The 26,375-nt window shown below is 57.9% G+C and overlaps 1 protein-coding gene across 5 annotated transcripts in view; it reads left to right on the top strand.

Moving 5' to 3' along the window:
* Window positions 1-26,375, top strand: part of RIMBP2 (RIMS binding protein 2) — a 189,009-nt gene that overhangs the window by 90,788 nt on the left and 71,846 nt on the right. For all 5 annotated transcript variants that reach the window (XM_062182189.1, XM_062182192.1, XM_062182193.1 and 2 more), the window contains exon 2: window positions 26,128-26,234. The gene's annotated coding sequence lies outside the window, so the exon portion shown is untranslated. The remainder of the gene's footprint in view (window positions 1-26,127; window positions 26,235-26,375) is intronic.

Below are 26,375 nucleotides of genomic sequence, written 5' to 3' on the forward strand. Positions count from 1 at the left end.
AAGAGAAATCTTCATCCACTGATTCACTCCCCCTAGATGGCCGCATGAGCTGGGGCCATGCTGAAGCCAGGAGCTTCTTCCTGTCTCCCACATGGATGCAGGGGCCCCAGGGATTGGGCCATCCTCCACTGCTTCCCCAGGCCCATGAGCAGGGAGCTGGATTGAAGCGGAGCAGCCAGGACTCAAACCGACACCCATATGGGATGTTGGCACTGCAGGCAGTGGTTTAACCCACTCAACACAGCGCCAGTCCCCCATGGTGTGCGTTTTCAGGAGACCATGTCTCCAGCCACTGGATGCTGACTCATCACTAGACCCATTGTCTTCCCCGGGCTAGCGACCCTGCCAAAGCAATCACACAAGAAAAAACAGGGGCCAGTGCTGTGGTGCAGTGGGGTTAAAGCCCCAGCCTACAGTGCTGGCATCCCATATGGGCACCGGTTTGAGTCCCAGCTGCTCCATGTCCAATCCAGCTCTCTGCTATGGCCTGAGAAAGCAGTAGAAGATGGCCCAAAAGTGTTTGGGCCCCAGCACCTGCATGGGAGACCCAGAAGAAGCTCCTGGCACCTGGCTTTGGATCAGCTCAGCTCTGGGCATTGTGTTCATTTGGGGAGTGAACCAGCAGATGGAAGACCTCTCTCTGTCTCTACCTCTCTCTGTAACTCATAAGTTTACTTATTTCACATAAGTAAAATAAAACTTAAGAAAAAGCAGTTGAGGTATTTAAGAATAGATACAGAAGAACAAATAGTCCTTGTTTGCTTTGTGTCACTCTTTTAAGTAAGAAACTAAGGGAAGCTTGTCTTCTAAACGAGCGTTTTCCACCGTGCAGCATCTGAGTGCCTCTGGGTGGGTGGGGCGAGACAGCTCCTCAGGACAGGAGCGGCAGGAATGCCCGTGGGGTTGGCACAGTGCTATGCTCTTGTGAAGTCTCGCAGGCCGTCAGTCCCCTGTGTGGTCCGATGCCGGCTTATCCTGTGGATTGCCACGGAGCGGACTCACCAGGCCAAGTGGCAGAGATTCTGCTTTCTGGGAGTGGCTTGGACACACCTGGGGCTCTGGCTCAGGTCACTCTCCCTTTGCTGATTCCTCCGCCACTCAGTTCCATGGAAGGCCTTTAAGAGTAGATCAAGTGGTGTCTTTGTCCAATCATGTAATCGGGAAGAGTGGACTTGTGGTTGTGTGAGGGGCAATGAGCAGCCCACAGAGCCCATCGCTTGCTGGCCGTGCACCTGCGTCATGCGTGTGCTGCTCAGCTTCCTTGGGCTCCTGCATGCTTCCATCTGTGGCCTCTGCTTTCCCATCTGACCAGAAGCTCCTGAAGAACAGAGGCCACCTTCAAAGATCTCCCGCGGAACTCCATGCCTGGCCTGAGGGGTGGTGAAAGAACGCAGATTATTTGTTAAATTGTGAACTAGTTGACAGAGAACAGCTCCTGTCATGTCTGGCATTTACTAGTTTAATAATTTAGTAAGTTTTAAAATTTGGCATTAGTTTAGACTCACATAGACACTGCAGAATCCCCTGTATACGGCTCTTGCCCAGCTCAGCCCGTGGGTCAGGTCCAGTGTGGGCACAGGTGTGATTACAGCACGGGTCTTACTCAGAATCCTTTACTGAGCTGTGACCTTTCAGTCTATCTTCGTCTTTTTTTTTTTTTACGGGCGGAGTGGACAGTGAGAGAGAAAGGTCTTCCTTTGCCGTTTGTTCACCCTCCAATGGCTGCCACGGCTGGTGCGCTGCGGCCAGTGCACCACGCTGATCCGAAGGCAGGAGCCAGGTGCTTCTCCTGGTCTCCCATGGGGTGCAGGGCCCAAGCACTTGGGCCATCCTCCACTGCACTCTCAGGCCACAGCAGAGAGCTGGTCTGGAAGAGGAGCAACTGGGACAGAATCCGGCGCCCCAACCAGGACTAGAACCCGGTGTGCCAGCGCTGCAAGCGGAGGATTAGCCTATTGAGCCGTGGTGCCGGCACTACCTTTGTCTTATTTATGGGAGTTTTACTATTACCCATGAAAAAATGTTACTGGGTTTTATTTTTTGCAGAGGAAAATTTTCTGAACATCATTGCTTTTTCTCTGAATATCTTTAAGTTGGGTGCTTTCAGAGATGTGACCTGGAGTCCCCTGGGTCTGAAACAGAATGGGACATCTGTGGGCCATGCGTAAAAGCTGTGACGAAGGCACCGTCACCAGCAGGACTGGCCGGTAATCGGGAGGGTGTCTCTTGGTAGGAGCAAGCCTCCTGCTTCGAATCTTAGTGGGTGTCTGTTCCGCAGAGCGACTTCCTCTGATGCATCTCACCGCGCCGATCCGAAGCCAGGAGCCAGGTGCTTCTCCTGGTCTCCCATGCAGGTGCAGGGCCCAAGCACCTGGGCCATCCTCCACTGTACTCCCGGGCCACAGCAGAGAGCTGGCCTGGAAGAGGGGCAACCGGGACAGAATCCAGCGCCCCAACCGGGACTAGAACCTGGGGTGCCGGCACCACAGGTCGAGGATTACCCTATTCAGCCGTGGGGCCGGCCGAGGGAGTGCATCCTGCCGTTGTGCCGCTGTGGGGTTGGTGCACCCGTGTGAGCCTACAGTTGAGCAGTGCCTGTTGTGTGATAAAATGCAGACCATCTCATGTAATCTGCTGACCGTGAGGCTGAGAGTAAAAACCGGAAGAGTTGTGTGAGAAGCGCTTTCACACCGTGATAAAGCAGAAAGTCGCAAGTTGAACCATCGGAAGTGGGCTGACCTCCCTAACTTAAAAATAGCAAGATAGTGCTTCTGATAACTTAGTGTTTAATGAATGCTGTGCCCGATGCCGGCAAGGGTGAGGGGAGACTTCGCCGGAGCACGTTCTCACGGTGCAGTCAGCTGGGGTCACCTTTCCGGAAGGTCTTTCAGCCTCACAGAGAGCTGAGTGGTGGCACAAGGGACAGTCAGGTGGTCGGGAAGGACCAGCACACATGGTCTCATTTCATCGCCCAAACCCGGGAGGTGGGGGCAGCACTGCGCCTGCTGTTTCCCCTGTGGAGTTCTGCACCCGATGGTGGATGCCATCCCTGGCATGTGACAGGCTGTCATCCGACAGCCCACTCGCTGCCTCCACCACGGTTTGTCCTGACGGTTACGGGGCATGGTGACAATGCAGGCTGGGACTCTGCCTTGGTCAGAGCACCCACGCAAACCCTCCTCCTCCTGCTCAAAGTAGAAAGGTGGCTTCCTTCATGTGCATGTTTTCAAGAGTTTGTTGGAAACCTAGGGTCTCACTGGATGAAGTCCATCGTGTCTGAGCATGGATGGCACCAGCTCAGCCACAGATCTCTGCAGTCCAGGGGTGTTGTGTCAGCTTGGGCAGCTCAGCCAACCACAGGCCTCTGCAGTCCAGGGGGCCACTGGTGCACGCACACTGTTGGGCTGTCGTATCCCACCTCCTCCCACCCTGACGGTGGATGCTGGATTATGGGCATCTTGTAGAGTGAATGTCTTCAGATAAGAACAGGATTCTTCCTCAGATAATTCTTTGAAACTGTGATGTTCAGGGATCTCCCTCATCTACTTCCCTCTTTCCTCAAATTCGATTTGCTATTTTCTTTTTTCTGCACAAAGATTCTGAGTGTTTTCACAAGCGAGGGATTAAACAGATACTCTGTGAAGAAAATTCATGTCAGGCTGTGAGGTGCCGGGCCTGGATGGGGTTGGTTTGCAGTTGAGCAAGAGGATCTTGGACCTGAGACAGCGTGTCGTGGAAAATGTGCCCGTGCGCCATCCTGTCTCCCACTGGGTTAACGCTGCCAGGAAGGGGAGTGGGCCTGGGAACGCTCAGGAGGTACTCTGAAGCTGGCAACGGGCCCACCATCCAAGTCCTGACACGTGCATCACAGCAGAGAGAGGGAGAGAGAGGAGAGATAAGAGGGAGAAGGGAGAGAAGGGGGGGAGAGAGGGGAGAGAGGGAAGAGGGGGGAGAGGGGGGAGAGAGGGGAGAGGGGGAAAGAGGGGGAAAAACAAGGGGGAGAGAGGGGAGAGAGGGGAGAGGAGGAGAGAGGGGAGACAAGGGGAAGAGGGGAAGAGAGGAGGAGAGAGGGGAGAGAGAAGAGAGGGGAGAGGGGGAGAGAGGGGAGAGAGGGAAGACAAGGGGGAGAGAGGGAGAGAGGGAAGACAAGGGGGAGAGGGGAGAGAGAGGGGAGAGAGAGGGGAGGGAGGGAAGGGGGGGAGAGGGGAGAGAGAGGGGAGGGAGGGAAGGAGGGGAGAGAGGGGAGAGAGAGGGGAGGTGGGGAGAGAGGGGAAGAGGGGAAGAGAGGAGGAGAAGAGGGGAGAGAGAGGTGAGAGAGGGATCCCGGATCAGGCTGTGTTGGCAGCTGCTGCTGTTGGAAGGTGCAGGGGGCTCACACGGTGGTGTCTGCCTCGGGCAGCCTGTGAGTCACGCGCTGTGCAGACAGCACCTGCCAGCTGCAGGAACCAGGCCTCGGCGCCAGCGCTGGTGCTACTTGCTCCCCCTCGGTCCTTCCATCTACTTCCTTCCTGTCCAGCAAGGCGGCAGCCACTGCTCCTCCTCTCAGCGCTGGCTTCCCTCAGGCCCCTGCACCCCCTGTTCCCGCTGGGTGCAGCCAAGCGCCCCCCAGCCAGCAATCTTTACCCTCTTTGTCCTTACTTTGCGTTTCCTTCTCCACATAGCATGCTTCTATCGTACGCCACTGGGGTTTTCCTTGTTTGTCTTCCCAAGCAAGGAGCGATTCCTGGAGAGCGGGGTTTTGCCTTTGTTCCCTGTGCTGCAGTGACTCCTTGGTTGGCACGAAGGCCCCTGTGAGCTGCACACCTGGGAGCCATTCGGCAAACTCCTGTTAGGTGAGTGCCTCAGGTACCTGAGAGCTGCACTCTGAGCGTCAGATCCTGGTGGTCCTGATCAGCTGTGGGGCTGGCCGATGCCTGTGTTACAACTGTTCAGGAGAGGGCTCCCAGTCTGCTTGGCAAAGAAACGGTGGACAGAAAAGGCCTCTGGGGGGGGGGGGGGGGCTTGAGACTGCGTTCTAAAACAAGCTGATGGCTGGAAATCTGTGTTTAGGAGGAAGGAGCCAGTGAGAAGCCGCTGTGTTCCCTGCATTTGCTGTCCAATCACGAATCGCACAGTGGCCCTCGCCGGCATTACCCACAGCTTGCCTGTGTTTACTTCAGTGGAAGAGGAAGGAGGTGAGCAAGCACCACCCTTAGACTGGACGGAAGGCCATGGGTTGCAGGGGTCCTGGGCGTGGCCATGAGCTGCAGGTGTCCTGGGCGTGGCCATGAGCTGCAGGTGTCAGGGGCGTGGCCATGAGCTGCAGGTGTCCTGGGCGTGGCCATGAGTTTCAGGTGTCAGGGGCGTGGCCATGAGTTTCAGGTGTCAGGGGCGTGGCCATGAGCTGCAGGTGTCAGGGGCGTGGCCATGAGTTTCAGGTGTCAGGGGCGTGGCCATGAGCTGCAGGTGTCAGGGGCGTGGCCATGAGCTGCAGGGGCGTGGCCATGAGCTGCAGGTGTCAGGGGTGTGACCATGAGTTGCAGGTGTCAGGGGTGTGGCCATGAGTTGCAGGTTTCCAGGGTGTGGCCATGAGCTGCAGGGGCGTGGCCATGAGCTGCAGGTGTGAGGGGCGTGGCCATGAGCTGCAGGTGTCAGGGGTGTGACCATGAGCTGCAGGTGTCCTGGGTGTGGCCATGAGCTGCAGGTGTCCAGGGCGTGGCCATGAGCTGCAGGTGTCAGGGGTGTGACCATGAGTTGCAGGTGTCAGGGGTGTGACCATGAGCTGCAGGTGTCCTGGGTGTGGCCATGAGCTGCAGGTGTCCAGGGCGTGGCCATGAGCTGCAGGGGCGTGGCCATGAACTGCAGGTGTCCGGGGCGTGGCCATGAACTGCAGGTGTCCGGGGCGTGGCCATGAACTGCAGGTGTCCGGGGTGTGACCATGAGCTGCAGGTGTCCTGGGCGTGACCATGAGCTGCAGGTGTCCTGGGCGTGGCCATGAGCTGCAGGTGTCAGGGGCGTGGCCATGAGCTGCAGGTGTCCTGGGCGTGGCCATGAGTTTCAGGTGTCAGGGGCGTGGCCATGAGCTGCAGGTGTCAGGGGCGTGGCCATGAGCTGCAGGGGCGTGGCCATGAGCTGCAGGTGTCAGGGGTGTGACCATGAGTTGCAGGTGTCAGGGGTGTGGCCATGAGTTGCAGGTTTCCAGGGTGTGGCCATGAGCTGCAGGGGCGTGGCCATGAGCTGCAGGTGTGAGGGGCGTGGCCATGAGCTGCAGGTGTCAGGGGTGTGACCATGAGCTGCAGGTGTCCTGGGTGTGGCCATGAGCTGCAGGTGTCCAGGGCGTGGCCATGCGCTGCAGGGGCGTGGCCATGAGCTGCAGGTGTCAGGGGTGTGACCATGAGTTGCAGGTGTCAGGGGTGTGACCATGAGCTGCAGGTGTCCTGGGTGTGGCCATGAGCTGCAGGTGTCCAGGGCGTGGCCATGAGCTGCAGGGGTGTGGCCATGAGTTTCAGGTGTCAGGGGCGTGGCCATGAGCTGCAGGGGCGTGGCCATGAACTGCAGGTGTCCGGGGCGTGGCCATGAACTGCAGGTGTCCGGGGTGTGACCATGAGCTGCAGGTGTCCTGGGTGTGGCCATGAGCTGCAGGTGTCCAGGGCGTGGCCATGAGCTGCAGGGGTGTGACCATGAGTTGCAGGTGTCAGGGGCGTGGCCATGAGTTGCAGGTGTCAGGGGCGTGGCCATGAGTTGCAGGTTTCTAGGGTGTGGCCATGAGCTGCAGGGGCGTGGCCATGAGCTGCAGGGGCGTGGCCATGATCTGCAGGTGTCCTGGGTGTGGCCATGAGCTGCAGGGGCGTGGCCATGAGCTGCAGGTGTCAGGGGCGTGGCCATGAGCTGCAGGTGTCAGGGGTGTGACCATGAGCTGCAGGTGTCCTGGGTGTGGCCATGAGCTGCAGGTGTCTGGGGCGTGGCCATGAGCTGTAGGTGTCAGGGGCGTGGCCATGGGAAGAGAATGGCGGGTCCTCCTGCTCTGTGGTGGTGTGGGCTTTGCTCAGCACAGATCTCACTCCACTGCAGGGCAGTGAGAGGTGGTCAGAGTGGGAGACAAGGCAGAGTGCCGCTGTGTCGGCACCATTAGTTTACACCAAATCTATCTTCTGCCCACCAAGTAGTCACTATAGAGCCACAGAAAGCACATGGGTGTTTTCAGATATTTTTAAGCTTTTTAAAGATTTATTTATTTATTGAAAGGCAGAGTTACAGAGGCAGAGGTGGGGGTGGGGTGGGGGTCTTCCATCAGCTGGTTCACTCCCCAGATGGCCACAATGGCCAGAGCTGAACTGATCTGAAGCCAGGAGTTTCTTCTGGGTCTCCCACATGGGTACAGGGGCCCAAGAACTTGAGCCATCTTCTGCTGCTTTCCCAGGCTGTAGCAGAGAGCTGGATCAGAAACAGAGCAGCCAGGACTCGAACCGGCGCCCAAATGGGATGCCAGCAATGCAGACGGTGGCTTTACCACTATGTCATGGTACCGGTCCTGAGTTAACTCTTAAAACTGAAGCTAAACCTCACGCACAGCGATGCACACTGACAGCTGTGCAGCTCTGCTGACTGTCACCAAGCGCACACACCTGCATAGCCATGATCCAGTACAGAACATTTCCAGGGACCCAAAGCCTCTCTCTCGCCTCCCCCTAGTCGAGGTGCTCCCACAAGGTAATCCCTCTTCTGATTTCCAACACCATCAATTTGTCTTGAGTACTTGACAACTCCATTTAAATGGAATAGAACACCATTTTAATTCTGGATCTTTCCCCTCTGTTTGTCCAAGCTTTATCCACATGTGAGAAGCGGCACCTGTTCCCTTACATTGCGGTGAACAATTCCCCAGGGTGAACATTGCAAAGCCCATCACCCATGCTCAGCTAGTACTAACCACCAGGATTTCAAAACGCTTACTCATCCCAAAGAAGCCCCACCACCCCTTGGTCCTGCGTCTCCTGGTTTGGAGGCCACCACAGCCCACCCACAGGCTGATCACTGCCGGCCACTGCGTGTGCAGTCTTGGCTTGCCTTCTTCCCAGGCCTCGGTTGTCCAGCTGTTTAAAGCACAGTACGTGACTTGGGTTTTCGTGAGATCAAGTGAGATCAAGCTTGTGTTCCAAGGTCACCTACAGACGGAGCCAGGCTTGAGAGGCAGAGAGAGGCGTGCCTGGCCTGCTTGGAAGTGGCATGGCAGTGGGGGGCTGCAACCCTAGGGGGGCCAGGGCCAGAGGGAAGTGTAGGCCCCACAGCTCCCACCTCACAATCAGAACCAGGGGTGGCACTTGGGCCTTCTTCTACTGCTTTCCCAGGCCAGAGCAGAGAGTTGGATTGGAAGTGGAGCAGCCAGGTCTCGAACCGGTGCCCATATGGGATGCCAACACTTCAGGCCAGGTGTTAACCTGCTGTGCCACAGCGCTGGCCCCTAAAAATAATTTTTGTGTTGGGTCCGGCGTCCTGGCTGCTCCTCTTCTGACCCAACTCTCTGCTATGGCCTGGGAAAGCAGTAGACGATGGCCCAAGTCCTTGGGCCCCTGTACCCGCATGGGGGACCCAGAAAAGCTCCTGGCTCCTGGCTTTGGATCAGCATAGTTCCAGCCCTTGTGGCCATCTGGGGAGTGAACCAGCGGATGGAAGACCTCTCTCTCTGACTCTCCTCTCTCTGTAACTCTTTCAAATAAATAAAATAAATCTTTATAAAAATGATTTTCGTGAGCTTCTCTATTGCAGGAATGTTTTATTGTAGGCAGGAGTCGGGAGCATCACAGCTGAGCACACACGGTGTCTGCCCCACCAGAATACAGCAGTGCTGAATCTTCCACAGGACTCAGTTCTACAGTCCTCAAAAACTTAAACCAAAGTCACACAGGAAGAACCATGCTCCAAGGTCCCTTAGCCAGGAGCCATATTAAAGGTGGACACCAGCTGGACACCAGCTGGTTGGCTCTCCTGGTGTGGTGGGGCTGCTCACTGTTGATGGGCGAGGACCAGTTCCTGTTGTGTTTAGAGGCGTGGTTGTCCTGAGGGTGGACATACCATTGCCACACACCAGAGAGAGGCCCCTGGGAGGGGACTGTCTTCCCCCAGGGGTAGAGACATGCCAGTGGGGACAAAGATCTGCCTTTGTTCCCTTGTAGCAACCCAGGCTCTTGGCTGGGGGTGGGGGAAGGGTAGCATTTTTTAAAAAAAATAGCAGGCAAAATTCATATAAATAGGATTTTCCATTTTTAAGACTTCAGCATGTAGTACCCTCACCACGTCACGCGGCCACCACCTCTGACAGGTTCCCAAGCCTTTGTGCTCCTCTTTCTCTCCTCTCCTGGCCCCGGCAGCCAGGAACCTGCTTGTCTGTGGATTTGCAGATCCTGAAATGTATAAATGGAATGATACAATGTGATGCACTGCCACACAGAGCCACACGTGACAGGATGCGACATACCGATATGATACAATGTGGTGCAATCTGTGCGCTTTGGGACTGGCTTTCCCGGTTAGCAGCCTGATTTTAAAGTCCTCCAGGAACGAGTCCTTCCTGTTTGGAGTAGGGCTCAGTCGGGGCTGCCTTTCCAGGCTGAGTGATATTCTGCCGTTAATGTCCCACGTGGGCAATCCTGTCATCACTTGAGGGACTTCAGAGTGGTAGCCTCATTTTGGCTGCTGTGAAAGATACTGTGGTACGAATATCCGGACGCCTGTTTTTAGTACTTTAAGGAGCATACCTAGGGCTGGGGTCTGGGTCATGTGGTTATTCTGCTGAACTCTGAGGAGTCACCACTGCTTACGTCTGACTTGTAGTGCACACAGGCTCAAATGTGTGGCACCTTAACCAGTCGCCCTCAACCCTAACCACTTGTTTTGGGTAGATGAGGGAGCCTGAGCCCTGCTGACCCTGACCCTGACTGTGAATCAAATATGAATTGGCGAAACTGTTTTCCACTGGCAAGTCAGGGCATGTGTTACAGTGCCGTGTATGCTGGTAAGATATAATTGCTGGGAGAATCTATTTAAAATGCAAATGTAAATGTCATGCATTTGCATGACAACCTGCCTCATGTGTTACATTTCCCATCCAAGCTTGTGTCTACTGTGCTAAGAAGGGCTTTAGATGTCAGTGTGCTTGCGTTCCAGGCATCTGTGCGAAGCTGGAGTGCAGACAGGTCTGGGTAGGTGTATAGGTGTACAGGCACAGCTGATTCCAGGCAGCAGTTTTCCCCGAATAGAAGGGAATGCAGAGGGTTTGGAACTCTTCTCCACAGCCCACACCCCTCCAGAAATAGTTGCTTTAGTAGCAGCCACCACTTGTACAACAGTTCACATTCAAATCACCCTTCTTGGCTTGCAATGTGTGTTTACACACATTATCTCATTTACATTGAGAAGACCTAGAAGGATTTAAAAATTTCACAGGTTCACACTTGGCAAAGGTTAGGCCCAGGCACCATGCCATGTCTTCAGAGTCCCAGTGATCTCGTGGCACAGGATGGCTTCGCTGACTGCCCGGGTCTGGACCTCAAAGGACCAGAGTTGGGGCAGTGGCCGTCAGGGCCCTGGACAGCCACAGGAGTGCCCCTGTTTTCTCCTCCCTTCCTATTGGCTCTCTAGCTCCCGACTCTCCAAGAACCCTTTCCTTCCCTCTCTGTTCCTGCATCCATGCCGCGGTCTGGAACCACTCACAGTGCCTTTTCAGAAAGAAGCCGCATCGTGGTCACTTCAGTGTGGACGCAAATGACTGCTATCAGCAGAGGCTGTCAGGGACAACCGGCCACTGCTCCTCTCCAGCACGGCTGTACCACACTTGCCCAGTGGCCCGTGCTGTGTGGGAACATGATTGTGTGTTTATAATTCATGATGCGGTTGTGTCCAGAGATGAAACTAGCCGCAGCACTTTACAGCGTCCCTAGATCCACAAGACCAGTGAGTCCCAGAACTCAAGCTCTAATCTGTCAGGTGTTTTAGTGCTCAGATTCCCTCTGTGCGTGCTGTGTTGATGAGTTGATTCGTCATGCCCGACACCAGCCTCCCTCAAAACCCTGCAAGATCTGTGATTCTGGGGCTCGTGTGAGGCTGCTTGGTTTTACCTTGTACAGAAGCACCTCCTGGCCGGCGCCGTGGCTTAACAGGCTAATCCTCTGCCTGCGGCGCCGGCACACCAGTTCTAGTCCTTGTACAGAAGCACCTCCTACAACTGCCTTTGTTGGTGTTGTCTTTCCATAGTCTTAGGATGGCCTGTGCGCTGGTCCTGTGACCACACAGGCAGATGTGGGAACTTGCAGAAAATGTATCTACTTATTCACTTTATCTTTAAAAAAATTTTCATTAATATTTATTTATTTATAGGAAAGTCAGAGTCGCACACAGAGAGAGACAGAGATATCCATTGATCTTCCATCTGCTGGTTCACTCCCCAGATGGCTGCAAAGGCCAGGGCTGAGCCAGACTGAAGTCAGGAGCTTCTTCCAGGTTTCCTACATGGGTGCAGAGGCCCCAGCACTTGGGCCATCTCCCACTGCTTTCCCCAGGCCATTAGCAGGCAGCTGGATCGGAAGTGGAGCAGCCAGGACACGAACCAGCACCCATATGGGATGCTGGTGGTACAGGCGGTGACTTTACATGCTCTGCCATGGCGCTGGCCCCTAATTATTCATTTTAAATTTGTGGGAGTAAAAGGACCTCCCTACTGTCTCGGTCTCTCTCTCCCTAGAGAGAAGCTGCCCGGACCTCCCGTGGGAGGCTGCTGGGGCTGCCGTTCAGGAGGGAGATGAGATGCCCGGGGAGCTGGGGCGGCGGTCTTGCATTTGCATTCCAGCCCCATGCATGCTGGCAGGCAGCCTCCTCGGGCTGCTCAGCTCCTGGGCCCTCATCTCCTCAGGAAACCAGTGGGACAGTCCTCGTGCCTGCTGCATAGGTATGAGCATTGGACGAGATGTTCTGAGCGAGAAGAAAGTGGAGAGCTTAAGCCTACTCTTTTTTATTTTTTGGACAGGCAGAGTGGACAGTGAGAGAGAGAGAGACAGACAGAAAGGTCTTCCTTTGCCGTTGGTTCACCCTCCAATGCCGCCGCAGCTGGCATGCTGTGGCCGGTGCACCGTGCTGATCCGAAGGCAGGAGCCAGGTGCTTCTCCTGGTCTCCCATGGGGTGCAGGGCCCAAGCACTTGGGCCATCCTCCACTGCACTCCCGGGCCATAGCAGAGAGCTGGACTGGAAGAGGGGCAACCGGGACAGAATCCGGCGCCCCGACTGGGACTAGAACCTGGGGTGCCGGCACCGCAGGTGGAGGATTAGCCTATTGAGCCGTGGCGCCGGCCAAGCCTACTCTTGGTCCAGCAGGCGTGTGTAGTAGACCATAGGTACCATAGCATTCAGTGTGCGGCCTCGCTGGTCTGCTCCACTCCTGCACCCGTCTCCCAGCTGCTTCTCCCTCCTGCCCTGTGCACCTTCGTCTTCCTGTGCTCCATGGCATCACTTCAGCCTTAGCTGAGCCTCCCGCCTGCCCACTCCACTCACCTGTGGCATGAAGAGGGAGCCCTGCTCCTCGTCAGCTACTTTCACCACCTGCTCAGCCTCCTGTCTGCTCTCCGTGGTCATCACGTCCTTCTGAGGCTCCAGTCATGGCCCCGTCTCTCCTCCTGACCCCACCCAATGCTCTTCAAAGAGCTCCTCCCCTCCTGACTCATCCCTGTGTTGTGTGACCTCTGCTGAGCCCCTGTCAGCCGCTCTGTGGGGTCACAGGTGTCCCTGGGGTTGAGTCTGTGAGACGTGTACACTTCTTTCCGTGCTGGCTCCTGAGCAGCCGGTGTCCTGATGACCTCACTCTCAAGGTTCTGGCCTCAGCCCCGGATGTCCTGTGCCTGCTGCTTCTGGGCCAGGACCCTCTGGTGCCGGTTTCTGACATCCAGGCTTCTCTCAGCTCCATCCTAGATCTTCTCCCCAACTCCAAAGATGCAAAGTCTCATGGGGGTCTGGGTCAGGACCCCTCTCCTGAGCTCCAGGCCACGTGGCTCTCACCATCCACCGTGCACCCCAGGGTCTCCTGCGGGCATCTCCGGCTCACCCAGCCCTGCTGAACCCTCTCCTCATCCCTGCATTGGCAGCGCCCAAGCCAGACTGCAGCTTTGCTCTTCATCCTTAGCACCACGCCTTTGCTATCTCAACTCTCAGAATGCTGACTCTGTTTCCTGCACGGCCCTCGCTGTCCGGGCTGCTGACCCCTCTCTTCAGCGCACATTGATCTTCGCTGTCAGCCTGGCTTCTCTCCAACCCTTCCAACACTTGGGAGACTGCTGCTCAGTACACATTCTGCCTTGCTGCTGTGTGACTTGAAACCTTCGATGGGTCCTCTGTGTTCTGGATCAAGTGTAAACTGCTGGTGTCACCATCTAAGCCCCTGTCCGCCTCCTGCCAGCCCTGCCCCTCCTGCAGCTCCCAGCAGGTGCCGTGCGTCACCTCGGCGGTGGGTCTCCACGTGGTGCTGGCCTCTCAGGAAGAAGCTCTCCTTGTAGCCATTTGCAGCCTCAGCGGGTTCTGCGGGAGGCCCCTAAGATGGCTCCTCCTCGTGCATCTGGAGCTGCAGACAGATGGCGAGCTGGGGCAGGACAGAGGGTGGCTGCACACAGCTCCCCCACAAGGGCTGCATTTGCGCCACCTGGGGGATTGGACAAGTGGGCAGTTCTGTCCACTCTTTTCTGGAGGGCGTCTCCACTAAGCACCCCTATCCTGCATCTGACTCCAAGGTGGAGGGTCCCCACTTCACCTTTACTGCCACCCCCTTTCTTGTGTGAGTAACGGAGGGGGCGTTGTAAGGAAGTGTCCCTGAGCCCATCAGTGCTGCCAAGAGACAGCAAGTGCAGGTGCCCCTGTCTTGGAGACCACTCCTGCCCCAGAGAGACTCCCCCGTGTCTTCCCGTGACCGCCTGCTGTCCTGCTGCCACAGAGCTAGCCAGTGCTGCCTCCCTTGCCCGCTAGGTGGGAAGCCTGGGCTGTTCCTGGGGACACAGACCCCAGGTGTTCACTTGGCCCAGCACCTGGCGCCATGCTTGATGGGTCTTTGTGGAAGTGAGTAGAGTTGGCAAAGTTATTCTTGCCCCACCTTCTCAGGACTACAGGACTATGGCTGTCTCACCATGGGGCGTGGCGTTAGAGCCTGGGGGAGGGAAGTAGCCACGGGGGTCTCTTTGTAGACAGAGTGACAGGGACACATACACACAGGGAAAGGGAGGGAGAGCGCTTCTATCCACTGGCTCACTCCAATAAATGGCGGAAGCTAGGAGCCAGGAACTCCATCCGTGTCTCCCATGTGGGTGACAGGAGCCCAAGGACTTGGGCCATCTTCCACTGCTTTTCCAGGCCATAGCAGGGAGCTGGATCGGAAGCAGAGCAGCCAGGACTTGAACTGGCACTGGTATGGGACACCAGCATCACACGGGGCAGCATCGCCTGCTGTGCCGCAACCTGGGCGGGGGTGCAGCGGGGGCTTAGGACACAGAAACTTATTTTCTCACAATTCTGAGGCTGACTGTCCAAAATCTAGGTGCTGGCTGGTCCAGGCCCTGGTGAGGGCCCCTCCTGTCCTCCCTGGCTTGCAGACGACTTCTCCTGGGGTCCTCACATGGAGCGGGGTTGGGAGACAGGAACAGAGACAGAGAAAGAGAGGCAGACAAGCAGCTCTTCCTTGTCTCCTGAGGCCACCAGGCCTTGCACGATCAGGACCTCACCCTTAGAAACTTATTCAACCTTAAATCCCTACCAAGAGCCCTGTCTCCACACCCAGCCTCTCTGGAGCTAGGGGCCCAGCACACACTGCTCAGGCACACCCAAGGCACGGCAGCAGCCATACAGGACTCAGTTCTTTGTGTCCCCTCATCTCCTTTCTCTCCCTGCACACAGGGAGTTCCCACTGCCATGTGGCCTCCTGTCCCAGCCTCACCCCCAACACTTGGCCTCTCAACAGCTCTGACTTCCAGAGTAGCCTGTAGGTGTGTTTATGTTGGGATGGAGGGCATGGTGCACGACTGTGAGATAGAAGCCGTTGTAGCCAAACAGGTATCTCAGCCAGAGACCCAGAGTCACGGCGCCTGAGATGATGGCCAAGTCGAGTCCCCCCTGCACTGTGCCCGGGGCGGGGCTGGAGCTGCGCTCAGCTGAGCTCTGGGCAGGATGAGTCCTGTGCTTCCTCTCCTGTTCCTGTCAGTCTAGGATGTTCTGATGTCCGCACTGTCTGCTAAGTGTGGCTCCCTTGGGGGGTTCAGTTTGAAGCTCTCGCCGACCCATTTCCTCCCCACCTCCTGCCCCCCCAGCATCCTTGTCACAGTTGATTTTTGCCCATATGGTTTGCTAAGCAGCAGCGAGGAATCAAAGGAGGTGCTTCCTGTGGGCCACAGTAGTGGACAGTAACGGCTCAGAAAAAACCTCCTAGGCCAGCCCTTCCTGTGGCTGCCTCACACCCTGACCCGGGACTCTGGTCGACAGCTGGGCGCGGGCGCTCTGTGTGCCCATCTGTACTGGGAACAAAGGCTCCCACCCTTCCTCTCTGTGGTTGTGGACGATGGGGCTCAAGATGGCGCCTCTGACTCCTGCGGGGTGGGCCCACGTGTGACGCATGCCTGGGGGAGAGGATCCCAAAACCGGTGACTTCCCGTGGGTGTGCTGCCCAGGATCCAAGACTGTAAGCACTTCCACTGTTTGGGAATCCGCCCCCGCCTCCTGCTGGAGGGAGCCGTGCGTTCCCAGGGAAGCGAGAAGATGCGCAGTGGCTGCCCTTTCTCTGCTCACGACAGAGCTCAGGCAGAGGAGACTGCCGGGGGCGGACGGGACGGCGTCTGCTCTCACCGTCACAGACCCCGACGGGGACACTGGGCGAGTGCCCTTTGCCCCGACTCTTGGACACTCAGATGTGGTCTGTGTTGGCAGCATCAGCCCGTGGCAGGACGTGAACTGGGGGTATCTCACCTTGTGGCGTGGACCTGCATGTGCACACGTGTGCCTGCAGGCGTCCGCACGCTGCCCGCTCTACCCCAGGCTGTGGGAACTCGCGCTGACAGCAGCGTCAGATTCTATTAATTCCTCCCGGCCGTCGCCTCCCGCGCCGTGTCGTGCCTCACAACGAGCCCACGCGCTGTCGGGGTGCTGGTCTCCTGCGTGCAGCCGGCTCCCGGGGCCGTCTTTGTCTCTCTGGCCCCCCGGTTCCCGGCTGTGCCGATTTATCCAGAAAGGCTCGGACTGGAGAGCGGCAGCTCCCTGGTGTGCACAGCTCGGGGCCTGTGGATGCCGATCACGAGGCTTCCAGGGTGTCTGGCTGCTGGGCCTCTGCAGCTTTCCCGGGGCTCTGCTGAGACCTGTGTGTGTCGGTTGCATCCGCTCCTGGCCATGACGGGGGCGGACAGCTTCAGCTTCAGACCGTTAAACCACACCCTGGCCCCTGCTGTCCCCACCCGCCCTGGGCGTGTCCAGGGCCAAACAAGTGTGCTCACAGTTTGGTGACTGAACCGCGTTCCGTGGAGCCTCCGACTGGCGTCCTTCCTCGTCCTGCGCGTTCCGCTGGAGCCTGGTAATGACAGCGTCAGCACAGGAAGGGCTCTGGTGCTCTGCCCGATGATTCTGTGCGGCTTGAGGCGTTGCTGGTTTGGGGACGCTGTGTCCCATGGTCCTTCCTGGCCCCTTGTGTGTGTGGTCAGGAGGAAAGAGGAGCAGTGTAGTGGGTGGCTCCTGAAGGGGCAGTTCATTTTGTGCTGGGATCAGTTTTGGGAGGAGACAGTGAAGTCTCTCTTCCCTCTCCCCCTCCCCATCCCTCTCCCCTCACCCCCCTCCCCCTCTCTCCCTCAAGATTTACTTATTTATTGATTTCAGAGGCAGAGAGAGAGAGAGAGAGAGAGGTCTTCCATCTGCTGGTTCACTCCCCGAATGGCCACAATGGCTGGAGCTGCATCAGTCTCAAGCCAGGAGCTTCTTCCGGGTCTCCCACGTGGGTGCAGGGGCCCAAGGACTTGGGCCATCTTCTGCTGCTTTCCCAGGCCATAGCAGAGAGCTGGATCGGAAGTAGAGTGGTCAGGTCTTGAACCGGTGCCCAGATGGGATGGTGGTAGTGCAGACAACGGCTTTACTTGCTACGCCACTGCGCTGGCCCCAAAGTCTCTCTTCTCTTGTGGTTCACACCGGGGTCTGGATTTGGAGCCTGAGATTTTTTCTTGGAAGGATTGATTTTGTCAGGTGAAGCAACTGACCTTAATTCACTGAGATAGAATATACCAGGGCACTTCAGAATTTAATGGAAAATCAAATTGAAAGGTGAGTTTACATTGGGGCAAAAAAAATCCGACACCCACGCATAAATTTTCCACACACGTTTCCGTAAATGTTAGGAAGACCCCTGTGTGCGTGGATGTCAGCGTTCCTTGCACCAAAATAAACTGATCTTTCAGTTCCATCCTCCATGAACTTTTGGAAGTGCCATGTAAATAAAGCAAATGGACATGAGCTCTTCTGCACTGCCACGCGCCCGGAGGAAAGACAAACACCGCTTCTGGTCTCCGGCGCCTTCCTCAGAGTCTCATCCACCAGTGAGCAGAGAGGTGGGGGCGCCCGCTGGGGGCTGTCTGGTCCAGAGATGGAGGACAAGGGCCGTGGTGGCGATGCCTTCGGTAGGGACAGGGACCGCCTGTTGTAGTCCTGCTCGTGTGCAGGGGGTGGGTGAGGGGCCCCATGGGAACTGTGCCTTTGACTCCCAGGTTGTCTATTGTGGCTGGCACTTGTACGCCCATGGGCTGGAGAGGGTCCGGCGTTGTGCGCTGGGTTAAGCTGCCCATTGAGATGCCGGCCTCCCGTATCAGAGTGCCAGTCCAAGTCCCAGCTTCTGCTCCGTCTTCCCGCTGATGCCCAAGTGCCTGGCCCCTGCAACAGTAGTTGGAGGTCCAGATGGAGTTCTGGCCTCATCTCAGCCCTACCCTCGCTGTTGCAGGCATTTGGGAATGAACCATTGAACAAAAACCTGTCTCTGCTACAATCTATGTTGCTTTGCCTTCTAAAGAAAAAAGAAAAAAGAAAAAGAAAACAAGAAGCTGGATTGGAAGCAGAGGAGCCAGGAATCAAACTAGCACTGCGACAGGCTATGGGAGTCCCTAGTGGTGGCTTAGCCTTCTGTGCCGCGACACTGGCCCCTTTACGTCCTCCAGGAAGTGCGTGAGGCTTCCCAGAAGCCCCCGTGCTCTCACCCAGTAAAAGGCGCTGCTGTCCACCTGATTGCTCATGCCACATGGCGGGGGGAGCTGCCCTGGAGCCCGCCTGTCCCTCTGGACACCTGACTCACCCAGCAGCCACTGCCGTGCCATCGGCCCAGCCCCTCTTTCCTCCTCACCGCTGTCACACCCCAGTCGCATTTCCTGCCGCCCAGATGCCAAAGCCTGTCCACCTCCACACTGCTCACCTGTTCCCTGCAGCCACGGAGGGGTCTCGTAGAGCTGCTCAGGGCTGACCTGCACGCCACAGCACAGCTGCCCCGTGGCCTCCTGGATCCCTGCCCACTCCTCTGGCTCAGGTGCTCCAGCCACTCTGACCTTTTGTCCCATGGACCAGAACTTGATGGTGCTCTCTGCTCAGAATTCTCCACTTCTCCTCAAAGAGCTGGCAGCTCCTGCCATTGCAGGCCCAGGTGCAAAGTCACCCCCTGCTGAGGGTGTCCACTGGATGCCCCTCCCTTGCTCTCCCCTGCCAGGTGTGACCTCAGCCGGGTCTCATGTGCTTCACCTCTCAGGGCTGTCGTAATTGACCACATCTTCTTTTTCATGTTTGCTGGTTCCCCTTCAAGACGTGTGTTCTGTGATTGCAAAGGGTGTCATGTCCGTCATTGTCCCTGGCACCTGTAACAAGGCACACAGTAGGTCCCTGTCCATCGCTGTCTCCAGCACCTGTAACAGGGCACACAGTAGGTCCCTGTCCATCACTCAAGCACCTGTTGCAGGACACACAGTGGGTCCCTGTCCATTGCTGTCCCCGGCACCTGTAGCAGGACACACAGTGGGTCCCTGTCCATCGCTGTCCCCGGCACCTGTAACAGGGCACACAATAGGTCCCTGTCCATCACTCAAGCACCTGTTGCAGGACACACAGTGGGTCCCTGTCCGTCGCTGTCCCCGGCACCTGTAACAGGACACGCAGTGGGTCCCTGTCCATCGCTGTCCCCGGCACCTGTAACAGGGCACACAGTAGGTCCCTGTCCATCACTCAAGCACCTGTAACAGGACACACAGTGGGTCCCTGTCCGTCGCTGTCCCCGGCACCTGTAACAGGACACGCAGTGGGTCCCTGTCCATCGCTGTCCCCGGCACCTGTAACAGGACACACAGTGGGTCCCTGTCCGTCGCTGTCCCCAGTACCTGTAACAGGACACACAGTGGGTCCGTGTCCATCATGTCCCCGGCACCTGTAACAGGACATGCAGTGGGTCCCTGTCCATCACTGTCCCCGGCACCTGTAACAGGACACGCAGTGGGTCCCTGTCCATCGCTGTCCCCGGCACCTGAAACAGGACACGAGGTGGGTCCCTGTCCATCACTGTCCCCGGTACCTGTAACAGGGCACACAGTGGGTCCCTGTCCATCACTGTCCCCGGCACCTGTAACAGGACACACAGGGGGTCCCTGTCCATCACTGTCCCCGGCACCTGTTGCAGGACACGCAGTAGGTCCATGTCCATCACTGTCCCCAGCACCTGTTGCAGGACACGCAGTGGGTCCCTGTCCATCACTGTCCCCGGCGCCTGTTGTAGGACACGCAGTGGGTCCCTGTCCCCGGCGCCTGTTGCAGGACACTCAGTGGGTCCCTGTCCCCGGCGCCTGTTGCAGGACACGCAGTGGGTCACTGTCCCCGGCGCCTGTTGCAGGACACGCAGTGGGTCACTGTCCCCGGCGCCTGTTGTAGGACACGCAGTAGGTCCCTGTCCGTCACTGACCCCGGCGCCTATTGCAGGACACGCAGTGGGTCCCGGTCCATCACTGTCCCCGGCGCCTGTTGCAGGACACGCAGTGGGTCCCTGTCCCCAGCACCTGTTGCAGGACACGCAGTGGGTCACTGTCCCCGGCGCCTGTTGCAGGACACGCAGTGGGTCACTGTCCCCGGCACCTGTTGCAGGGCACGCAGGCGGTCTCTGCTGTCGTGTTCATCGCTAACTCCAGCCCTGAGCAGGACATGCAGTAAGAGCTCAGTCAATATTGTCCGAATCACTGGTGGTTTTGAGCTGCTCTTTCACAGCTCTGCTAATGCACATTTCAAGGAATAATTGGGTTCTAACGATTTTATGTTAAAATGAATTGTTCTGATACTTTTTATTCTGACCCCCGTGTTTGGTCATGTTTTCAACAAAGTGCATCTTTCAGAAAATGGCAAGTGGTGATGAGGCCACAGAGGAGCTGGCATCGCGCGTGCTGGTGTTGCTTCTGTGGAAAACAGCGTGGGGAACCTTGGTCACATAGGGTCGCCCTTGGGGAGCCTCAGACAGCCACAGGTGGGGTCACCCATGGGGAACCTTGGCCGCAGACAGGGTCATCCGTGGGGAGCCTCAGACAGCCACAGGTGGGGTCACCCGTGGGGAACCTTGGCCGCAGACAGGGTCACCCGTGGGGAGCCTCAGACAGCCACAGGTGGGGTCACCCGTGGGGAACCTTGGCCGCAGACAGGGTCACCCGTGGGGAGCCTCAGACAGCCACAGTCACCGTGACACGGCAGCTCCACTGCTGCACTGCCCCCCTCAGAGTCCAGAGGGCTCCATTCCGGGACTTTTTTTGGATACCAACATGCATGGATGCTCAAGTCCCTTAGAGAAAATGGCGCAGTATTTGCATAGAACCTGTGCATATACCTTATCTGTAATGACTTATTCTTTTTAAAGATGTATTTATTTATTTGAAAGGCAAAGTTACAGAGTGAGGGAGACACACAGAGATCTTCTGTCAGCTGGTTTGCCCCCAAATGGCTGCAGCAGCCAGGGCTGGGCCAGGCTGAAGCCAGGAACCGGGAGCTTTCTCCAGGTCTTCCACGTGGGTGCAGGGCCCCAGCACTTGGGTCATCTTCTGCTGTCTTCCCAGGTACTTAGCAGGGAGCTGGATCAGAAGTGGAGCTGCTGAGGCTTGAACTGGGGCTCATATGGAATGCCAGTGTTTGGTCTTTGGTTGTGGACTCCTTCCTTAGGTGTAGAAGCCTGGATGGGGGTGCTGACTGTGCACCCAAGACCGCTGCACGCGAGGGTGTGGAGAGAGATGCACACCCATGCTGCAGAGGACCACGGCCTAAGTGTCCCCCAAAGGTGCCCACGTAGGCAGATGCAGTCCATCCACAGAGCGCATTACCCAGCCTTGACGGAGAGGCGATTCCGACTCGGGCCGGTGGGGGTGGAACCTGGGCCGTCATGCTCAGCGGGAAAAGCCAGTTGCAAAGAGACAAAGTGTGATTTCACACCCGTGAGGTCCAGAGCAGTCACCCCCGAGACAGAAAGCAGTGTCTGATGGCACAGAGCTTCTGTTTGGGGGGATGACAGAGGTGTGGACGTGGGTGGTGGAGACGGATGTCAAACTATGTGCATTTGATGCCGCTGAGCTGTGCACCTCAACAGGACCAAGCTGGCAAACGTCATGCATTTTAGCGTAGATGTCTTTAACAAGTCGTGTTTTAAACACGTGCCCTGGTCTTCAGCCAGGGTCCTTCACCCCCTCCTCCCTTGAGCCCTGCTTCCCACGCTTAGGGAACGGGGATGTGGGGCCGGCGCTGTGGCGCAGTAGGTTAATCCTCCGCCTGCAGTGCTGGCATCCCATATGAATGCCGGTTCTAGTCCCGGCTGCTCCTCTTCCGATCCAGCTCTCTGCTATGGCCTGGGAACGTGGTAGAAGGAAAGAGGGGTGCAGCCACTGAGCCAGGGGCGCTGCCCAAGGCAGCCTCAGGGGCTTCCCAGCCCGGGGCTGTGTTTATGGAAACAAGGCCCAGAACGTAAAGTAGTGGTGATGTTTCTGCAGGAGAAGCAGGCGGATGCCGGGAGGGGGCTGCGTGGGGAGGGTGGAACCCAGGCCTCCTCCTCCCCCAGCCTCTCCACTGGGCTCCCACACCAGCACAGGACAGCCCTATTTGGGGAGACGGAGCCCGAGGCGCGAGGCCAGCGCTGGCTGCAGGGACGGCTCCTTTCCTGGCCCGGCGGCCGTGCCAGTTGGCGGCCGTGCTTCCGATCCCAGCTTCGTCTTCTCGCTGAGGGTTTGAGAGTCCTCCCTGCTGCCTTCACAGCCTGGGCCCTTAAGCAGTGTGGCAAGGCCCAAGGATGAGGGCGCCCTCCCTCTGCCTTGCAGGGGCGTCTGCGGTGCCGCTGGCTCGTCAGGCACAGCCAGAACAGTGGAGCTTTGGAAGCGGTGGGGGATGGGCAGGGGCACGGCCTGCTGGGGCTGCCCACGCCGGGTTCTGCGCTGGGCCTGGGCCGGCTGGGTGCATGTGAGAACCTCTGGGAGAGAGCAGCTCCCCAGCACCGGGCTCCCCGAGGCCCGGTCTCTGTATGTCCAGGGAGCTGGAGAGCTGTGAGGGGAGGGGCGCTCTCTTCGAGGAAGGCACTGAAGGACGTCAGACCCCGGGGTGAGGGTCTTGTCTGTCCCAACGAGCAGAGCACAAGGAGCCCTGGCTCTGGCTGTGGTTCCTGGAAGATGTCAGGGTGTCACTATGTCCCCACCACCATCTTGCTGGGACTTGCTGCCTGCTTTGTGTGGCCCTGACGAGGAGGGTGGCATTCACCTCTGAGCTCCAGATTAGGGGTGTGTGGCTGCACCGTTCGCCGTCTCCCAGAAGCCTGTGCGGGAACGGTGGCTTCTTAGCTGTGTGTATACTGTGGCCTCTGGAACACTGGACTGAATTCTCCCTGGCAGGCAGCCTGGGGAAGAAACCAACAAACAGGTGGGAGCCAGGAAGGGGGCAACGATGTGCCCAATGCCTGTTCCGGTTCCAAACCCAGCTTCTCACTGATTACCGAAGAATCGTTCAGCTTCCTCGCTTGCCTGGGCCAGGAGGGGTCCAGGGAGGCCCCCCGAGCTGCGCAGCAGATCCTGCAGCCGCCCTGAGGTTCCAGGGCTCTCCCACCCCGGCAGTGGCAGCTTCCCCTCCACCCAGTGCTGCCGTCGCTGCCACTAAGATCTGTATTTAGAAATAGAAATGAGTCGGGGGCCAGGTGTGAGCGCGTCTCAGGGCAGCACCTGAGTTCTGGAGCCAGGCGTGTCATTAAGTTCATGACCTATGAACCTGTGACCTATCAGCTCCTCTTACCTGCTGCCAGTGAGCCAGGGTTGGCCGGAGTCTGGGGCGCTGTGGGCACAGATGTGAATGACCGTGTGCGACTCGTTAGCTTCTCCACCTTCCTCAAACCTTTTCCGTGATGACGTTGTGGAAGTACGGCGGACGCGTCTGGGATCTGTCTGGCATTCGAGAGGCGGGGCTTTGGTGGCAAAGTGAGTGCCCACCTGGGCACACCTGGAGTGACTGACGCTCAGCTTCCCAGGGGACCCAGGCAGGGGCAGAGTTGCCATGTTTGCTGGTGTCCACTTGGCGTGGCCGTGTTTAGTGGTATCAGTGCCGTGTCCAGGCAGGATCAGCGGCCACTGGGTGAGAGCAGGGCGCTCTCTGGCTTCATTGCCCAGGATCACTTCCTGCTGCACAGAGTGGAAACCGGAGCTCGGGCTTACAGCCCTGCGCCTCGTGTGCTCCCTCAGTCCAGAGCCCAGGGAGAGGCCCTGCTAGGAGAAGGAACGAGGGCCCGGCCGCTCGCTGCCGTGTCGTGGCTTCAGTGATGCTGTGACGGGGCGGGGAATCCGGCTGAGGGCGGCCTCCTGCCCACAACAGCCAAGCCGATCTGACGAGGTCTGTGCTCAGGCAGGGCCCTGGCTCCCAGAGCTCCTGCTCGTGTGCCCTGTGGGGTTTGGTCTAGGCACAGGGAGCCCCTGTCATCAGGTAGGGAGTGCTGGGCACCCTCCCCAACCGCGTTTGCCCGTGTGGCCGACAGCCAGCCTTGCCAGCAGGCAGTGGTGCACAGACAAACCCTGCAGGCTGCGGGCGAGGGGCTGGGCCAGGGTGGCCGTGCTGACCTCTCTCCTCCACTCTCCAGCTTCCTGCTGGGCTCGTCAAATCCAGCGAGACACCGATGGCACAAGAGATGTGGTCACAGTGAGGCAGGACCGGCCCTGGGGGGGCTGATCTGTAACCCCAGGAGCACAGCCGTCTGTCAGGTCTGAGAGTAGCTCTCATCCCTGCTGTGCCAGGCAGACGGCCGGGCCCTGGCAGGAGCGGCTCGGGGAGCGGAAGGGAACCCCGTCCAGTCGGCACTGATGTTCTAATGGGGTCCAGCTCCAAGGACGGTGTGCTCCGCTATGTGGGACGAATGCTGACGGTGATGTGGATGGGAGGACGGGGTGAGGAGCCGTGTGGGGTGAGGAGTCTCTTCCCACGTGTGGACCGGGGAGGCGCATCTGATGAGAAGCCAAACTTGCAAACCTTAGTGGTAGAACGGGAGGGGTAGGAGGTGCCAGGCAGTGGAAGCAGCAAGTGCAAGGGGCCTGGGGTGGGAATGAGCTTGGCTTGTTTAGGGGCAGAGAGAAGGCCAGGCCGATTCTACAGGGTGAGCGGGGGCTCCAGGACAGTGGGGGCTCGGCTGAAGGTGGGTGAGGCCAGGCCTGACAGAGCCTGGTAGACCATCAAGGAGTTAGGATTTTAGGACCATGGCACCACAGGAGGTTCACACAGGGAGAGGCAAGATCACAGTGGCCCCTGTGTGAGACGAGACTCGGAGGCATTGGGCCGTCCCTCACGAATCTGATGTTCTTAAGCGGTGAGAACATAAGAAGTGACAGCTGTCAGCAAACCTGTAGCCTGGGGGTTGAGGTCCAAAAAGGTTTAACGCAGGCGGGTGTGACAGTCCACTGAGCGCATCTGCACCTGCTCCCAGCTCCTTGCCTGGCACCTCACGCGGCAGCTCCACGGTGCCCCACGGCCCTGCGAGCCAGACCTCTCCGTGACATTGCTTCCCCCGACAGCTCCTGCCCAGGAACGCCGAGGGCTGCCTGCCCGCCTTTGGGTGCTGCAGAAGTTGTCAGGTTAAGCTCCGTGAGCAGAGAGGACCTTTGTGGCTGAGGGGGTAACTTCCTGGCCATCTGTCACTGAAGCAGTAATTTACATCGCAACATCTGTGAGGGCGAGAGAATGAAAGTCTGTCCTTGGATGGAAATGACCGGGAATAAATTGCAGCGGGTTCTGCCATCTGCAGAGGGCCCTGGGGGTTCCAGTGGAGGCCCGGGGGCCCAAGCAGTGGACGGGAGGTAGAGGCTGAGGGTCCAGCGAGCTCCAGTGGCATCTGAGCTCATTGGGGAATCTTCTGCAATGCACGTGGTGTCCCGTTGCCACTTTCAGCCACCTTTAACGTCGGGGTGGAACTTTGAGACAGATGAGTCTGTCTGGAGCACTTGGCAAGCGCACGTGTTGGGACCTGCGTGGTTACCAGGGACAGAGAGCAATGAGATGGGTGTGAGCACGCAGAGAGCATGCCCGGCCCACGTCACGCCACAGCGGGCTTCAGGCACAGCTTGATCCAGGGGCTCACCCGGAACCATCGCGTCTCTGGCTCTCCATCCACCCCACTGGCTCTGTCCTCACATGGTTCTTGCCATGTGGCAGCAAATGGCTCAGTACCTCCAGCCTTGTGTCCTCAACTGGCCAAGTCCAGTGGGCAAAAAATGAGAGCAGTCACTCCACAGGCTCCCAGAATGAAGTCCCAGGCTTTGGGATTGGGTCATGTGACCTCCCCAACCAATCACTGTATCCAAGGGATGGGATTGTCCTGATTGGCCAGGCCTGAGTCACACACCCAGACCCCAGCCCATCGCTGTGGAAGTAGTGGAGGTGGGCGGGATGGAAAGGGAGGTTGTATGTTGACTGGCAGCCCTTGGTACCACGGGGTCACCCCAGCAGGATCGGACCCGCTGTGAAGTCCACGATGGAGAATAGGAGCAGGAAGGTTCTCCGAAGGGGAGCCGGGGGTATGGCTCCTGGGGGGCAGCGGCAGGTGCTGGCTGGGGACACGCAGTAACGGCCTTGCTTCCCTCTGCTGCCCGCAGGTGAGGCGGAGCATGCGTGGCCGGAGCAGACGCTCGCCCTGGTGACCACAGAGCGCGACTGGCCGTGACTCCAAGGCAAGCTGGAGAACCTGGAACAGGTCCTGAAGGTAGGACAGCCGTCGCATATCAGAACACACGTGTCCCGCATCTGAACACCACGTCCCGTATCAGAACACCCATGTCCCGTATCAGAACACCCACGTCCCGTATCAGAACACCCACGTCCCGCATCAGAACACCCGTGTCCC

The sequence above is a fragment of the Lepus europaeus genome, chromosome 23 (genome assembly GCF_033115175.1).
Source record: "Lepus europaeus isolate LE1 chromosome 23, mLepTim1.pri, whole genome shotgun sequence".
Lineage (NCBI taxonomy): Eukaryota > Metazoa > Chordata > Mammalia > Lagomorpha > Leporidae > Lepus > Lepus europaeus.